Below are 19,483 nucleotides of genomic sequence, written 5' to 3' on the forward strand. Positions count from 1 at the left end.
TGTTTATCAGGAATATTCCCGATAGATTGCCTAGTGAAAATAGCAAGTCACCAAGTAATGTGTGCAGTATGATTCTATTTCCTTACACAGAAGCAAACCATTATGTATGTGCATATGCTTGTATATATTCATATTTGTTTAAACAAAGATAAAGGTGAGGTAGGATGCACCTTAGGCTTGTTGGCATTTGTTATCACAAAGAGTGGCATTGGAGAAAGGGAACAGAGAGGTGGGATGCAGGCAATAATTAGCTTTCCTTTGTATATCTTTGTACTACACAGCTTCATTTGCTACAGCAAGATTGTTTTACTCTTTAAAATTAAAAAATATAATGTAAAAGAAAGTTTAAAAAGGGGAAAATATCAAACAGCAACAAACACACTGCCTAATAGGTGTGTCTTCCCACAATTTTATTCATGTTCCCAGAAACATATAAACACATATGTAAGATTTATTTTATATAAAAACTGAATCATATTATACACTTTAATTTATAATTTGATTTTTGTATTGAAAAGTACAACATACACATCCCATCAGGACAACAGAGACACCTCAAACTCATCCCTTTATTTATATTTATTTATTTATTCATTTATTATTTTATCAAAGTATAGTTGATTTACAATGTTCTGTTAATTTCTGCTGTACAGGAAAGTGATTCAGTTATACATATATATACATCCTTTAAAAAATATTCTTTTCCACTATGGTTTATCATAGGATATTGAATATGGTTCTGGGTGCTATATGGTGGGACCTTGTTTATCTATTCTATATATAATGATAGCTTACATCTGCACCTTTTAAATAGTCACACCATATTTCACAGTTCTTCCATCCATGGGCATCATACTAGCTCTATATTACTAAAACCAATGCTGCAATGCAGCTCCTGTACATATGCATTTACTTCTGTGGAATAAATTCCAAAGTGACCTTCGTGGAACATAAGTCATAGTACGTTTAATTTTAATAAATTTTGCCAGATTAATTCCCAAAGACTGTAGCAATCAACATTCTACCAACATTGGATGATACCATTTCTTGAAACTGTAGGCCAATTTAATGTGAATAAAATGGTATCTCACTATAGTCATAATTTACATATTTCTGACCACTTATATGATTAACCATCTTTTATTTGCTCATTTTCCATTTTAATTCCTCTCTCATAAATAGTTTGGTAAATTATTTAAATTATTGAATTATTTCTCTTTTTCTTTTATAACACTGGTAAGAAATTAAATAAATACACTTTCTCATAGTCACAATATTTTTTCTAAATCATTAGTATTTAACTTTATGTTATTTTCTGACATGTGAAATATTTTGATTTTGGTGGTCAGATTTATTCTTTCATTATTTTGAGTATTCCAGAGTCCCTGACTTCTTGAGAGATCTCTCACATGCTAAGTTTACATAAATTTTTTCCTGAAATTTACTGTAATATTTAAATTCAGAAAACCATTTAAGGCATTCACTCATTTACAAATAAAGATAAATCAGCGTATTCTTGAAAATTTATAGTATTTAAGTTTATTGTTTTGAAGCTTTGTCTAGGAAGTCTAAAATAATTTTGAACTAACCGTAAAGATAATATTTTTCCTTTTTATGATTTACTGGAAATGGTTACAGTACTTCACCGTTTATAGAATTTGCTATTGATTTTGGGTAACCTTTAACATGTTTAAGTAAGTTTTTTAAATTAAGGTATTTTTAGGAATAAGTTTGCATTTTATCACATTCTTTTACAGCAGCTGTTGTTATAAGAATGTTTTTTTCCTTTTTAACTTAATGGTGCAGTTAATTATGTTGACAGATTTTCACTTGTTGAACTACACCAATAATTTTAGTAGAAATCTTAGTTATGAAACATTAAATATGCTACTAGCTTTGATTTGCTAATATTTAGAATTTTGTTTTGTTATTTTTTAGTGAAATTGGCCTATGGTTTTGTTTTTTGCATTATTTTTGTCAAATTTGGGATCAAGATTTTCCAACTTTATAAAATGAATTAGAGAAATTTCCATTTATTTTTAAACTACCTGAAATGGTTTAAATAACATAGGAATTATCTGATCTTTAAAGGTTAGAAAGAACTCAGCTGTTCAGTCTAGGCTTGTTGCCTTTTAAATTAGCAGATATTCAATTGTTTGATCTTTTGTATGATATTGATCTACTCAGATTTTCTCCCTGTGTCAAATTCAGGAGGTGAACATCATTTCCTCTGTGCTGCCCCATGTGGTAGCCACTAATTGTATGTGACTACTGAAATGTAAATTGATCAAAATTGAATAAATTTTAAAAGTTTAGTTCTCCAGTCTTATTAGCCACATTTCAAGTGCTCCACAACCACATAAGGGTAAAGGCTACCATGGGGATGATGCAAAGAGAGAATGTTTCCATCATTGCAGAAATTCTATTAGGCAGCACTGTTCTAGCTGTCTAAATATGTTGCTAGGAAGTTGTGTGTTATATTATCTTTAATACTTTTAATTGCTTATCTAAGCAATTGTAATACCTTATCCACATGTATATTCCTTAATATTACTCTCCTAAGCTTTCTTATTTCCTTATTCAGTTTGCTTATCTATTTAAGTAGTCATAAAAAAACCTAGATTTTGCTTTTATTATTCTTTCAGTATTTCCCTTCTATTCTATTTTAATTATTTTCACTACATATACTATTTATTATGATTAATTCCATTTTGATTTATTTCTTCCTTTTATTTTCTTAAGTTAAATGGTTCATTTATTTTCAGTGTTTCTGCACATTTATTCTGGTAACATAACAGTGGTTTTATTCCTTAAATTTTACTTTATCTTCTTTTCCATTACTTTTTTCTTCTCTTTATCTTACTTCACTTTTGTTGTCTTGGGGAAGTTTCTCTGTTCCCCTTTACCCTTATTAATTTAGAATTAGATTCTGATTTGATTCCCTTCCAGTCTTTACCGATCAAAATTAGCGTTTTAGAATATTTTAGGAGTGTTGAATATTCTCTTCCCAAGATATTTCACTTGCTGTGTCTTCACACTTCATGTAGAAATTAAACCGTTAGAAAATATTTAGTTTCCCACTTCCTTCCACCCTTGCTCCAAATCCTTAGTTAAAACAATTTAGAATTTTTAGTGTCATGCTATTATGAGACTGTCTCTTAAATTATGTCTTTTTATTTCAACAATTCTTTTAAAATACGTTTTACAAAATTCCAATCATTCTGCCATCGTCAACATAGACTTAACTCTAGTGAACAATGATTTGGAAAGTGTGTCTTCTCTCTTTCTTTTGTAACTTTCTCTCTGAGAGCTGTAAAATTTTCTTTTTTTCCTTGCATTTCAGAAATGTTGCTATGATATGTCTAGATGTGTGTGTGTGTGTGTGTGTGTGTGTGTATTCATCAATACTGCCTATGGCATAGTGAATTCTTTTGATCTGAATACTGTACAATTCAGGGTAGCTTCTTTTTTCTTTTTTGGTAGCTTCCTTTAAAACAAATTTTTTGTCTAATGATCCATTTTCTGTCTGTCCTCCACTGCCTTTCTGGGCACTCTCATAATACTCTCATTAGATCTCCTGAATCTGTTCTGCATGTCTCATGTTCTCTCATTCATAAATTCCAGCTCTGTGGGCGTTAAGTTTTCGTTATGGCATATCACTTTCTCTTAATCCTTGAGAACCCTAAATAGCCAACTGGCATTTATCATTCTCTTATTTTTCATTTTCTAAATTCAACTTTTTTAAAAAGCAGAAACCATATTCATTTATTCTAAAAAGTCTTTTTGGGGCTCTAATTTTATCTCCTTGAGGTCCCTTATTACTTTTGGCCCAAAGATTTTGTTCATCTTTTCTATTGGTTCTATTTCAGTGGAAGCTACCAGTTTTTGTTTTTCCAAATTGATTTTTCTTCTTAAGTGAACATTCTGTTGTTCTGCCTTAAATAACTTCTATTTCTTATTGTTGTTGTTTATCCATAGATGTCTTTCCCCTTTGTATCGTGAATCAGGCTGTTGCTTTTATATAGGTTGGGAAAATGGGGCTGCTTCTTTTCTTGTGACTGATTGCAAGGGGTATAAATGGTACCCCTCTGCTGACAGCTAGAAGGCATCTGCGTGAGCCTCTTAGGGTGTGCTTGCTACAGTCATTTGTTTCCCGATTGCCAGACTGGGGCTCTTCCACCCACTAGCGTGTAGTTTCACCAGTTCACTGCTTTCTAAGGGTTGGCGGTACTCAAAGACACAGGCAGCAATGGGTTGGAAATGTCCCTGAGGTCCTGTAGAATTCTGTCAGGATGTCACTGTACAATTCTAGAGAGAAAACGGAGAGAGAAAAAGAAGCCAGTTAAAGAAATGTTTTGAGACGTGGATTCTGTCTGGAAAACAGATAACTTGCAATTCAGTAAGAATAGTTAACTATGAAAGTTGTCTATAGCTCCAAGTTATATAGGTTTCAAAATTTATGAACACATAAAAGTATCAATTTACTATGCTTTAAACAATTTAACCCTCAACTTGTAAAAATATCTGTTTCCTGATGTGCAGAATAAGTCTGGAAAATGCTTAAAAAGAAGGATTAGGAATTGATCTTGAAGTGATTATGTAGGAAATTTATAATTTTAATGATTTGCTAGGCACAGTTCAGGAGATCTAGATTGGATGCAGTACATCTATTCACCATTTGTTGACCCTGAATATGTCATTTAACCTCAACATAACTTAGCATTTCTCATCTAAAATATACAAAATATGAGCAGAATTTCAAGGATTAGCTGAGCTGACCCATGACCTACATAACATACTCTTGCAAAACAGCCTCAGAAATTTTTTTTTGCCTCGGCTAAATTAAAAATCACAAGATCTCATGGTCCTTTGAAGTTTTGTTTTGTGAATAGCGAAAACTTGGGATGCTAAATCTGTGAATACTATGCGTCCATGCCATAATGCTGGTCTCATTTTGAATTGTCAACATGTGTGTGACATGTGTGTGCAGAAACATGCATAATATGGGCCATGTGAGAATGTGATGCTAAGCATTGGACCTTATTAATAAAAATTACCAGAAGGTCAATATTGAGCCAAGAAAACATTATGAAAACACTTTAGGATAAAAACTCAAATTTAGGAAAATCCAATTCAAGCTTGGTCCTTTAGAAAAACACTACTGTACGGAGAATACTAAAGAGGGACAGAAATTAGGGCAAAGCTTAAAGAATCATAGATTGATGCATATAATGCTAGAATGTTTCCTACTTGATATTTTTTTCCTGAAATTCTCTATTAGCAGTTACTACCTACCTTTGAGTGATTTATTGGAGCTACTTAAATTTCCTACAAGCTGTCACAGCTGAGTAGACTAAGACGCTTCTGGGAGGTTAAATATGTCCCATTACATTGATTGCTTTTGTATCCAATTAGAACACCTCAGTCTGGCAAAGATATTGACAGAGATTACAGCAGGTGACAGCCATGCACCTAAAGGGGAGGGGTGTGTGTGTGTTTAGGAATGAGTGAGACACAAAGATTGGACCCTTGCTGAGTATTTTGCTAGAGATTTAGAAAACAGTATACTTTAGCCATTACTGACCATTACAAGCAAATATTTTGATTTTTCATACACAAAAAATGAAAACGACACATTGCTCTTTGCTCATCTCTGCCTTGCTGCCTTTCCACTGGGGGTCTGAGACCTTCATTTGCTGGCCCTTGGCTTTTCTATTCTGTGGGTAAAGCCTGTAAAGCCTGCAACTGTTTGTAGTTCGAGCCACATTATATATTTTCTGCTCAGCAATACCGTCAAGAAATATGCCTTTCTCGGCTTGGTCCTTCTAATGGTATGCTGTGGCACACACATGTCTGGCCTCTGACATCTGCAGTTATCACAGGTTGGTTTCTCATCTCTGCATTGCATTGCTGTCTTTTGAAAAAAAGAAAAAAAAACTGTTTGCTTTGTGAGAATCAAGATTTTAAAAAAATTATTGCCATTAGCACCTTCCCATTATTATATTCACCGGCACGAGTCAACCTATTGCAACCAACCATTTAGAATCAAGGTGCTTTGGGTATTCTGTCTACCATCACTCACACACATCACCACACATACACTCTTATTCCTGAGAAATTAGATCTTTATCTGTTGCCTGACAACTTTATTCTGAAAGAAGCCCAAGTAATTGGATCAAGATATTTCTCAGCAGGGCTTCATTTATGTTTCTAAATATAGCGTGTTCACTGCCAATTTTTCCATAGGTTGCCTGCTCAGCTATGCTGGAAACAAAGAGAGATTTGGTGTTTAATAGAATATTCCTCTGTTATTTTCTTTTATGTGACTATATCTCTAACTCCTTTACCTTGGGATTTAGTTCAGCCCATATACACTACCAGTTGATCAACAATCATGTGTAAAGAGCCTTCTTAAGCCCTTCTAATAAAATGTGACACATGATAAATATTTCTTAGTAAATGAGTGTTGTATTTTGATTCTAATCAGTCCTGATTTATATTGAAATCAGTGCTGACAGCCTCATGGTTTATAATTTCATTTATCTCTTCCTTTGACTGTCAGCACAGCCTTATGTCAATCAGTTGAAAAGTGAAAGTTCTTTTTGTCTGTTAATTACTTTGTTTACATAGGACTAAAATACTAGTTTAACTGTTTTGTCACAGTTAAGTGATGTAAATTTTAGCAAGAATTTAATGTGGGGGCAGTAGCAGTGAACAATGAAGTTAAGTATTATGGTTAAAAATAAACATTTAAAAAATAAATATATAGATCTGTTTTGCTATAATGACTGAAAGGAAAAAAGATGGCAATTTCTTGAAACTCACAAAAAATGTATCGTGTTTCTTTCAGTAGAGTCAGCTTAGGATGTCTGGCATTGCAGTGGAAGGCCTGACATTGCAGCTCAAACCTGTAATTCACTCCCTGTTCTGTCAAGAGGCTGTCTGACTTTGCTGATTTTCAAATAAGCTGTATTATTTTTCACTTCTGTAAAACGATGAAATTAGAACACTGCTTAACACCATACACAAAAATAAACTCAAAATGGATTAAAGACCAAATGTAAGGCCAGACACTATAAAACTGTTAGAAGAAAACATAGGAAGAACACTCTATGACATAAATCACAGCAAGATCCTTTTGGACCCACCTCCTAGAGAAATGGAAATAAAAACAAAAATAAACAAATGGGACTTAATGAAAGGTAAAAGCTTTTGCACAGCAAAGAAAACCATAAACAAGACCAAAAGACAACCCTCAGAACGGTAGAAAATAGTTGCAAATGAAGCAACTGACAAAGGATTAATCTCCAAAATTTACAAGCAGCTCATGCAGCTCAATATCAAAACAGCAAACAACCCATTCCAAAAATGGGCAGACGACCTAAATAGACATTTCTTCAAAGAAGATATACAAATTGACAACAAACACATGAAAGAAGGCCCAGCATCATTAATTTTATTAGAGAAATCGAAATCAAAACTACAGTGAGATATAATCTCACACCAGTCAGAATGGCCATCATCAAAAAATCTACAAACAATAAATGCTGGAGAGGGTGTGGAGAAAAGGGAATCCTCTTGCACTGTTGGTGGGACTGTAAATTGATACAGCCACTATGGGGAACAGTTAGGAGGTTCCTTAAAAAACTAAAAATAAAACTACCATATGACCCAGCAATCCCACTACTGGGCATATACCCTGAGTAAACCATAATTCAAAAAGAATCATGTACCACAATGTTCATTGCAACTCTATTTACAATACCCAGGACATAGAAGCAACCTAAGTGTCCATCAACAGATGAATGGATAAAGAAGATGTGGCACATATATACAGTGGAATATTACTCAGCCATGAAAAGAAATGAAATTGAGTTATTTGTAGTGAGGTGGATGGACCTAGAGTCTGTCATACAGAGTGAAATAAATTAGAAAGAGAAAAACAAATACCATATGGTAACACACACATATATATATGTATATATGGAATCTAAAAAAAAAAATGGTCATGAAGAACCTAGGGGCAGGATGGGAATAAGAAGCTGATCTACTAGAGAATGGACTTGAGGACACGGGGAGCGGCAGGGTAAGCTGGGAAAAAGTGAGAGAGTGGCATGGACATGTATACACTACCAAATGTAAAATAGATATCTAGTGGGAAGCAGCCGCATAGCACAGGGAGATTAGCTCGGTTCACTGTGACCACCTAGAGGGGTGGGATAGGGAGGGTGGGAGAGAGGGAGATGCAAGAGGGAAGAAATATCGGGATAGATGTATCTGTATAGCTGATTCACTTTGTTATAAAGCAGAAACTAACACACCATTGTAAAGCAATTATACTCCAATAAAGATGTTAAAAAAATTATATTAATACCATGACGTCTATTTGACTGAAATAACTATTATGAATTGTTTGAAAATAAATATAAGAAATTATTTTTTAAAGAAAAGAAAATACATTTTATCAGGTTCCTTTTATACATATTAATCTGAGTCTGTCTCTTATTACTAACACTTTAAAATTAAAAGGATTTTGTGTCTAAGAAGAAAAAGAACTAGTTTTTTTTTTTTTTTTTTTACGTGGGCCTCTCACTGTTGTGGCCTCTCCCCTGTTGCGGAGCACAGCCTCCAGACGCGCAGGCTCAGCGGCCATGGCTCACGGGCCCAGCCGCTCCGCGGCATGTGGGATCTTCCCGGACCGGGGCACGAACCTGTGTCCCCTTCATCGGCAGGCGGACTCTCAACCACTGCGCCACCAGGGAAGCCCAAGAACTAGTTTTGAAATATATATTGGAGTGAATGTGATACAATGAGTAGACAAATCTGGAAGCCACCTATATATCTCGCTCTGATTTGCCTGAACAATATGCTACCTACAGGCAGGTGGGGGTCAGGGAAGGTCCTTCATGCTCTTGGCTGGAGAGGCTGAATTTCCCACAGGATTGGAGAAAAGGCTCTACTTTCCATGGATGCCAAGTTGGCTTGAATCTCAGACTGACTGGAGGTCAATTTTCTGTTTATCCACCATTTACCATGTAAGAAGGAAAAATAACAAAGTGGATGAGATTTTTCTACTCAAAAACACACCATGTGTCCCTCAGTGCCTGGGTACAAATTCCCTCTCTGTGGGTTGATGGAAGAAACAGGAGGCTGGGGCCTTCATATACAGACCCTAGACTTACAAGTTTTTCCAATAAAGATAATTATTTTACCCATACTAAGTGACATAGTGGGATTCACTTTCCTTCTCAATGGTGAGTCATCCCAATCTATATCCTTTCTCTCTTCTTCTCCATACCCCATCCATCCTGTGTTTAGTCCTTGGACAGCTGAGGAAGTTTGTGATACTGAATAAGAAGAAAATTTCCAGACCTTACAGGAGACTTTGAAATGAGAGATCCAAGCTGGTCCATCTGTGTTGTTGTGGGCTGTCAAGGCCAGAGTTTTTCATTTTTCTCTGCATCTTCCTTTTCTAAACTCTACTTTTCTTTCTTTCCATAGGGCCAGATGGTAAAAAGGACTTTAAATAATAATGATATGAACTACAATGGCAGAAGCATGTAATAGACACATTTCCCCCTATACCTCCCACTAAGTTCAGCTACAAGTCCTGGAAGATATATGTAAAACAAACAAAAAATTATTAAAGATGGGGAGAGAAAGGCAGACCAACTAGAAACCACAGTACCTGGAGAACAGCATGGTGGTGAGTTTCCTGGATTTTCTTTTTCCCACATATATCCTGGACTGGGTGATAGAAAAGCTAGCAACCCATAAACACTAACAGGAACAAACAGAAAAAAACAAAACAAACAAAAAAACAAACAAAGAAACAAAAAAACAGCAAGAATAAAAACTTTCTCTCTCTGGCCAAAGGACCAGGCAAGGGGAAAGACAAGAAAATTTTAGAACATAACTGCATTATTCCAGCCAAACACTATGGAAAAATTTATGGTCTCACACCCAACACACACCAGAAAAGGCTGACTGGCTTGCCCTGTGTAACAAGGCACTCTTCTTGCCAGGTTGGTGCCAGAAAAGACCAAATGGGGAGCTGTACATTCATCCCCACCATGCAGTAGTGAGCTCTCCCATCCCTGTTTCAGTGGAGAAGACGTGGGGAGCCTCGAATTCCATCCCTACTTGGTAATAATGAGACATCCCTCTCTCTCCCTGTTGAGAGAGTATCAGAGGATTCTTAGTGACTAGTCAGAGTTTTCACCAATGTCCAATGATAACAAAGCCACATGACGCAACATCAGTGGAGGCCACACAGTGAGCAGTAACAAGGCACCCTACCCCTCCTATCTCCATGGTGGTATCAAAACCAAGCAGGACCTTGTGGGACCCTCCCAGGTACAAAAGCCTTTCTAGATTTCTATATATCTTTCTTTTCTTTTCTGCTTGAGCCTTTGTAGGGTCAGTATGACCAGATTTAAGCTAATACATTTTGCAGGAGCTGCCCCAAACTGCTCAACCTTTAAGGGACAAAGATAAAAACCTGTAACTAAAGTCTATGGGCAGGAGGGGCAGGCTCCTTGTCCAAATTCTGGAAGCTCCTCCTCCCTCATCTTAGCCTATAGCTGCTGTCTTTGATATTAACTCACCTAATCTTAGATTTTGGGGGGAGAAAATGTGCCAGAATCGTTGATGCATACAAGAACTCAAGGTTGCTGACTACATCTCTGGTGTCACACAGGTGGTGTCCAGACTTTCACAAGACATCTGGAGCCGAAGATTAACCACCAACACCACTTGCCCCAGTTTTGCTTCTTTGTTCTGCCTCTCCCTTTAAAAGCCCTTTGGCTGCACCCCGTTGTTAAGATGGTTTTTAAGGAGATGGTTTTTAAGATGGTTTTAACTAGTCCACCATCTTCTTATTTAGCTGGCTTTCTTGAATACAGTGGCTTTCCTTGCCTCAGCACCTTGTCACTCAACTTATTGGCCTGTTGGCAGCAAGTAGCGGAACGTGGATTCTGTAACAAATTTTGGCAAGCCATCCAGGATCTGACCCTCTGGGGCCTCTGGGGCCTGCCTCGGTTCCCAACAAGCTAAGCAGTAGGCTACAGAGTTTCACCTGGGCAAACAAAACTGTAGCCATTATTATAAATAAAATAAAGGCAATCTCCTTTTGTTTTTAAACTAACCACAGTGATGCACAGTGGTTAAGAGTATGAGTTCTAGTTTTACAGAGCTGAATCTATTACCTTGGTGACCTATAGCCAGTTATTTCCCTTCCCTGTGCCCACATTTTTTCATCTGTAAACTAGGAATAATGACAGTACCTACCTCTAAGGACTATTGTGAGGATTAAATGTGATAATCACTGTAAAAGGTTTAGCAGAATGCCTTGCATATTGTAAGCCCTCAACACATGTTTGCATAATTATTATTATTTTAAAGGAAATACAGAAAATTGTATTATGGTCATCATAAATAAGATCAACAGCTAAACCACATTTATTTAAACATAAAATCATTTTGAAAAACCTCAAGAAATAATGGAAGCTATTCCAGAAACACCTAAAAATTTCATTTATAAATGTAATAATCTCAAGAGCAACAGAGGGATTTATTGAGATCCTGATAAAGCCAAGCAGTGGCCTTGGTTATTCTCCATCATTTACCAGATAAAATGCTTTCTGAAATTTGCCAGTTAGGAAAAGAATCTAAGCTCAGATTTTTGCTAGACAACTTAGTTATCTCAAAAACGATTTCATAGAAAATAAATTCAATAATTGATGTATTTGAAAATTTATAAGGCAATCAATATGTCACATCTTTGGCAGGGATTTGCTTAATTTCCTACAGTTGAAGTTTTCGGAGACTTGTTCTTAGACTAAAAGAGATATTTTGTCAAATTTACTGAAGAATATATTGTTAATAAATATTTTCAATTTTGAGTTTTCTCTATTGTCAACATTTCAGATTCAGTCTAATCCTACAGTTTTCTCTGGCCTCTTGGTATGTAGTCTACTAAATTGTAATAAGAGCAAACAGGTGCTTCCTGTCTACATCAGGTAAGGTTCAATCAGAAAAGCAGGGCCGTTAGGAGATACATACAGAGAAATTTATTCAATAAATTATCTTATGGGGGATGTTTAAGCAACTCCAAAATCCACTGGGTAATCCATCAAGAGAGCAGGCTAGAAGTCTTGGGCATAGGTGGAAGCTATTGTTAGACAGGCGGAATTTCTTCTCTCAGGAAACCCTCAGCCCTGATTGGATCAGGTCCAGCCAGATTATCGAGGATACTTTCCTCCCAATTGATTACAGACTTTAATCACTTCTACAAAATACCTTCACAGTAACACTTAGATTAGTATTTCAATAACTGGGGCCTGAAACCTGGCCAAGTTTCACCTCAAAAATACCACCACAGTTGGATATCTAGACACATCTCCTTAACCCATACTTAAAATCCAAATAAATCCAGTAACAAAGTCATATTTCTACTTAACAGGATATAACTATTCTGTTTAAAAATGAAGATACTTTCCTTTTTTTCCCCAGAGTGTACAAAGTTCTTGGATGATGTTCACTCTTCTCCAATATGCAATAACTTATTGTGATACGAAATTGATACATTAATACATCTTATGTTGGATGATAGGGAATAAGGGAGAGAAGAGAACAAAAATATTTTGTTAATATAGGTGCAAACTTATTCAAAATAAAACAAGGAAGAAATACTTAGAACTATTACAGTCCTTATTTCTGCAACTGGTCAAATGATTGTAGCTATTATTTATAACTACTTTCTTCCACTACCCATTCCATATTCCTTTTGCCCTTAGCAACCATCACAGCTGGTCATGGTTCTTTGCCTTGTGGTGTGAACCAAATTGTCATGCCTAAAGTGTTGGACCATAAGTAGTCCTGCAAGAAATAGATTGTAGTTTTTCACTGATTTTAATCACAGGTTATGGGAGTACTAAGAGGTACCCTAAGGGATCTCCTGGATTCAAGACATCCTCTTTCTTGCCTCCATTGTGTAGTAGCAACTCAATTTCTCCTTGATAATCAGGATCAATAACCCCAGCCAGTAGAATATTCTCTTTACTTGACTGTTGATTGAGAAGGATGAGGAGTCCTAAGTGGATGGGATAGCAGTCTCACCATTCAGTACAATGTCATCTACATTGTGTCTCCTGACTGAAATATTTCTCACTTTGGAACTAAGATCTCTAGACCATGAGAGCCTACACTTGAGGGGACAGGAAGCAAAAATTTTGCTAGTGGATCACTAGTGACAAAATAAGGGGAGTTACTCCCATTTCTATCCTTTATTTCCTGGACCCATGACTCTGGTTATGGGAGAAACACCACCATGTATTGGGCACTGACTCAGGGCATATACATCCTCCTGGAGAACCTTGCTCCACCTCTGTAAGATATTGCAATCTAGCTGGCACAGTAACTGGGTCTTCAAAAGACCATTCCACCATTCTATCAAGCCAGCTGCTTCAAGATGATGGGGAATGTGGTAAGCCTAGTGAATTCAATGAGCATGCGCTCATTGCCACATTTATCTGTAAATTTCTTCACCAGAAGCAATGCTGCATTGAACATCAATATGGTGCATAAGATATCCTATAAGTCCACAGATAATAGTTTTGGCAGAAGTATTTCATGCAGAGAAGGCAAATCCATATCCAGAGTAAGTGTCTATTCCACTAAGAACAAAGCACCTTCCTTGATGGAAACATCCATTGTCATCAACCTCTCATTAGATAGCTGATTGATCATCTCAGGGAATGATTCCATATTGGGGAGGCAATATTGGTCTCTGCTGCTGGCAGGATGGGCACTCAGCCATGGATGTAGCCAGGCTGGCCCTGGTGAGTGGAATTACATATTGATGAGCCTGTGCATAATCTCCATTCCTGCCTCCATAGCTACTTTGCTCATGAGGCCACTTGGCAGTGATAGGATTGGCTTGAGAAACGGGTAATTGATATCCACACAGTTCATCCTATATAAGTGGTTATTAAAATCTTCTTCTGACAAGGTCATCCTTTTGTAAGGATTCACATGGGACACAAGTATCCTCACCTACTTTGCCCATTCATAGGAGTCCACCCACATCCCTCTTTCCTATCCTCCTTGTTACCACTTTTTCCAATATATTCCTTCCATGTCTCACTGGACTCAGACCATTAAACTATATTGACTCATACATCTAACCATTTCCCATTCCAAGGAAATTGAACCCCCAGGTGAACTGCTCTAAGTTCTGCTTACTGGGAGGATTTCCCTTCACCAGTGTCTTTCAGGAATGTAACAGAAAAGAACTACAGTGCTGCAACCAAACATTTTCCAGTGGTGTCTGCATATTGTACAGAACCACCTGTAATCCAGATCCAAATTTTCTCTTCCTCATTCAGTTGATATTAGGAAACTCCTCATGAGGTGGCAGGTGTATGCAGAGAGATAGAAGGTAATGTAATAGGAGTAGGGCCATAGGCAAGTGGGTCACCACCTCATGTAACTTACTTGTGCCGTCAGGACCTGCTCCCGCCCAAAATTATACATACCACTTCTATTTGGTTCTGGAGTGCTACTATGCATGCCCAACTCTATGGCTTGGAAAGTCAGATAACAACCAGCTCATGATGGGCAGCTCAAACTACCTGGTAACTTGGTGCCCCGTGGTCAAATATTCAGTCTTTTCTAAGGCCCAGTAGCAAACAAAAGCTATTTCTCAAAAGTAGAGTACTTATCTGCAGAAGAGGACAGAGCTTTACTCCAACATCTTAGCACTCTGTGTTGTGATTCACTTATAGGAGCCTGCCAAGACTCTAAACCGCATCCCTATTTGTCACTGACAATTTTAAGCATCATCAGAAACGCCAGATCATATGGTTCAAATGGCAAAGCAGCTTGCACAGCAGTCTAGGCCTGTTGCAGAGCCCTCTCTTTAGACCTCCTCAAAATTAGCAGCTCTTCAGGTGATTTGGTAAATGGGGCAGAATAGCATACCTGAAAGAGAAATGTATTGTTCCCCAAATCCAAAGAGGTCCACTAGGCATTATGTCTCTTTTCTGGTTATAGGTGGGCCAGACAGAACAATTTATTCTTCATCTTAGAAGGGATGTCTTGACCTGCCTCTCATTATTTTATCCTTAGAAACAGCTGAGATGCAAGACTTCTGAATTTTTGTGGGATATATTTCCTAACTTCTGAGACACAAACATCTAGAGTAGTTGCTACTTTCTGCTCACTAGATCCAATCAGCATAATATCATTAACATAAAAGACCAAGGTGATATTTTATGGAAAGAAAAAGTGATTGAAATCCCTGTGAAGTAAATTATGATACAGGGTTGAGAACTGATATACTCCTAGGTAAAGCAGTGAGGTGTATTGCTGACCTTTCCAACTGAAGGAAAACTACTATTACTGATGTTTACTGGCATATATAGTGAAAAAATGATTTTCTAGGTGAATAGCTGCATACGAAATACCAGTGGTGTGTTAATTTACTCAAGCAATGAAACAACATCTGGAACCGCAGCTGCAATTGGAGTCCTTATCTGATTAAATTTATAATAATCCACTGTCATTCTCCAAGATCCATCTGTTTTGTGCACAGGCCAAATAGCTGAATTGAATGGGGATGTGGTGGGAAGTTAACATGCTTACAACTTTCATGTCTTCTAGGATTGTGGTACTGCTTTGGTTTACTATTTTCCTAGGTAGAGGCAGTTGTAGTGACTTCCACTTGGTCTTTCCTTCCCTAATATCCCTTACTCAGAGGTCAGAGAAACAATGAAGAGTCTGGCAATTTCTAAACATGACTATTCCAATTATTAATTCTGGAATAGAGAAATAATTACAGATGGGTAATGACACACACTGAGCCCACTGTGAGGTGGACTTGAGCTACAATCCCATTGAACATCTGATCTCCATTAATCTCTATTATGACAGGTAGAACAGAGTGACCTTTTTGGAATGTCCAGAAATTAATGTCAGTTTAGAGCCAGAGTTCAGTAATACCCCGCAAAGTGTGATGATTTCCCTTTCCCCAGTACAGTCACCTTGGTACATAGCCCTAGGTCCCTTTGGAGAAGGCTAGGAGAAAGATGAAAAATACTAATTTTTAGCAGATAGTGAGGTTCTTCTTCAAGGGAATCTATCCTCACCTTCATTAAAGGATTCTGGGAGAACTAGAACAAGAAATTTTACAATTTGTATGGAAACACAAAAGACCAGAAATAGCCAAAGCAATCTTGAGAAAGAAAAATGGAGCTGGAAGAATCAGGCTCCCAGACTTCAGGCTATACTATAAAGCTACAGTAATCAAGAAGGTATGGCACAAAAACAGAAATATAGATCAATTAAACAGGCTAGAAAGCCCAGAGATAAATCCACACACATATCATCAACTTATCTTTGACAAAGGAGGCAAGGATATACAATGGAGAAAAGACAGCCTGTTCAATAAGTGGTGCTGGGAAAACTGGATAGCTACATGTAAGAGAATGAACTTAGAACACTTCCTAACACCGTACACAAAAATAAACTCAAAATGGATAAAAGACCTAAATGTCAGGCCAGACACTATCAAACTCTGAGAGGAAAACATAAGGCAGAACACTCTCTGACATAAATCACAGCAAGATTCTTTTGGACCCACTTCCTAGAGAAATGGAAAAATAAAGATAAACAAATGAGACCTAATGAAACTTAAAAGGTTTTACACAGCAAAGTAAACAATAAACAAGACCAAAAGACAACACTCACAATGGGAGAAAATATTTGCAAATGAAGCAACTGAAAAAGAATTAACCTCCAAGATTTACAAGAAGCTCATACAGCTCAATAACAAAAAAAAAAACAAAACAAACAGCTCAATCCAAAAATGGGCAGAACTAAATAGACATTTCTCCAAAGAAGATATACAGATTGCCAACAAACACATGAAAGAATGCTCAACATCATTAATCATTAGAAAAATGCAAATCAAAACTACAATGAGATATCATCTCACACTGGTCAGAATGGCCATCATCAAAAAATCTAGAAACAATAAATGCTGGAGAGGGTGTGGAGAAAAGGGAACCCTCTTGCACTGTTGGTGGGAATGTAAATTGATACAGCCACTATGGAGAACAGTTTGGAGGTTCCTTAACAAACTAAAAATAGAACTACCATATGACCCAGGAATCCCACTACTGAGCATATACCCTGAGTAAACCATAATTCAAAAAGAATCATGTACCAAAATGTTCATTGCAGCTATATTTACAATAGCCAGGACATGGAAGCAACATAATTGTCCATTGACAGATGAATGGATAAAGAAGATGTGGCACATATATACAATGGAATATTTCTCAGCCATAAAAAGAAATGAAATTGAGTTATTTGTAGTGAAGTGGATGGACCTAGAGTCTGTCATACAGAGTGAAGTAAGTCAGAAAGAGAAAAAAAAAAAGGTCATGAAGAACCTAGGGGTAAGAGGGGAATAAAGACACAGACCTACTAGAGAATGGACTTGAGGATATGGGGAGGGGGAAGGGTAAGCTGTGACTAAGTGAGAGAGTGTCATGGACATATATACACTAGCAAACGTAAAATAGATAGCTAGTGGGAAGCAGCTGCATAGCACAGGGAGATCAGCTCGGTGCTTTGTGACCACCTAGAGACGTGGCATAGGGAGGGTGAGAGGGAGGGAGATGCAAGAGGGAAGAGATATGGGAACTTATATATATGTATAACTGATTCACTTTGTTATAAAGCAGAAACCAACACACCATTGTAAAGCAATTATACTCCAATAAAGATGTTTAAAAAAATTAAAAACAAAAAAACAAACAAACAAAAAACTAAGAATAGAACTACCATATGACCCAGCAGTCCTACTACTAGTCATATACCCTGAGAAAACCATAATTCAAAAATAGCATGTACCACAATGTTCATTGCAGCACTATTTACATTAGCCAGGATATGGAAGCAACCTAAGTGTCTATCGATAGAAGAATGGATAAAGAAGATGTGGCACATATATACAATGGAATATTACTCAGCCATAAAAAGAAATGAAATTGAGTTATTTGTAGTGAGATGGATGGACCTAGAGTCTGTCATATAGAGTGAAGTAAGTCAGAAAGAGAAAAACATATACTGTATGCTGACACATGTATATGGAATCCAAAAAAAAAACACAAAAAACAAAAAACGGTACTGATGAACCTAGTGGCAGGGCAGGAATAAAGATTCAGAGGTAGAGATCGGACTTGAGGATGCAGCATGGGAAGGGGAAGCTAGGACGAAGTGAGAAAGTAGCATTGACACATATACACTACCAAATGGATGGCTAGTGGGAAGCTGCTGTGTAGCACAGGGAGATAAACTTGATGCTTTATGACGACCTAGAAGGGTGGGATAGGGAGGGTGGGAGGGAGGCACAAAAGGGAAGGGATATGGAGATATATGTATACATATAGCTGATTCACTTTGTTGTACAGTAGAAACTAACAAAACATTGTAAGGCAATTATAATCCAGTAAGGATGTTAAAAAAAAGCAAAAAACAAAAAATGGTTCTGGGACAGTAAACTAACTCAGTCTGGGAATTGATTGAGGTGTCATACCTCAATAACCTGACTTGGTGATTCAAGTTAAACTTCTGTTCACTAAAGGTCAATAGCCCTTCTATTTGTTTTTCCCCCCTGTGGACACCATGATTTACTAACTAATGCCATACATCTCTGTGAGTTAGCTTATTCTGCTTACTGCTTAGAATCTGCTGTCTATTACAGTAACAATGGTTAGCAGTTTCCTTTGTAATTCCTACTTACAAAGAGGAACAAATACAGAGCTCTCAAGGATGTTGGAGTTCCCCTCACAAATTTATTTCTTATAATGGTTGTAAAAGATTTCCTCTGGACCCTTCTAATTGGGTGATCAGGTCTTACATGATAAAGTCATTTGAGTATTCCAACTTCCCTAAGACTCTGGATACTTTCTTCTACAGTATACTAAGTCAGTCCTGACATTTCAACTTAATGTAGTATAGGACTCTTTTGGACCCATGTTTCAAACAATGAACCAAACAAGCAAGCCATTCTAGCCCATCAAGCTTAGTGATCACATATCAATAAATTCAGTCTGATCCAACCTTATATTCTTTCTTCCATGATCCATACTCTAAAGATCGATTTCTATAAATATACCCCAGATTTCTGAATATACAAGTTATAAAAATTATGCAGTTCTGCTGTGGGTCACACTTTTGTACTTTACTCTTTGGCATCTGCTGAGACTTCTAGTTAATAGGTCTAGAAGCAGAGAGGGGATGTAGATCTGGAAGCAGAAAGGAGTGATGGAGCTAGATACTAAGGAGAATGAGCAGTACCTTGCAAGACAAGTACAAAGTTCTTCAGATAAAACAGGGCTAACTCCCTTAGGCAGGGGTGGGACGGCAGTTTCTACTAGCAAAGAAAACATGACAAAATTCAAGGGTTCAATGA

The 19,483-nt window shown here is 37.0% G+C and overlaps 1 long non-coding RNA gene across 3 annotated transcripts in view; it reads left to right on the forward strand.

The window, feature by feature from the left end:
* The window catches only part of LOC109548508 (uncharacterized), a 155,706-nt gene that overhangs the window by 91,399 nt on the left and 44,824 nt on the right, over positions 1-19,483 (forward strand). For 2 of the 3 annotated variants that reach the window (XR_012327226.1, XR_012327225.1), the window contains exon 4: positions 9,502-9,706. This is a non-coding gene — a long non-coding RNA (uncharacterized lncRNA). Of the gene's footprint in view, positions 1-9,501; positions 9,707-10,699; positions 11,904-19,483 lie in introns of those variants that run through there. The other variant, XR_002174586.3, reaches the window with a different exon arrangement.

This window comes from Tursiops truncatus, chromosome 17 (assembly GCF_011762595.2).
Source record: "Tursiops truncatus isolate mTurTru1 chromosome 17, mTurTru1.mat.Y, whole genome shotgun sequence".
NCBI classification, from domain to species: Eukaryota; Metazoa; Chordata; class Mammalia; order Artiodactyla; family Delphinidae; genus Tursiops; species Tursiops truncatus.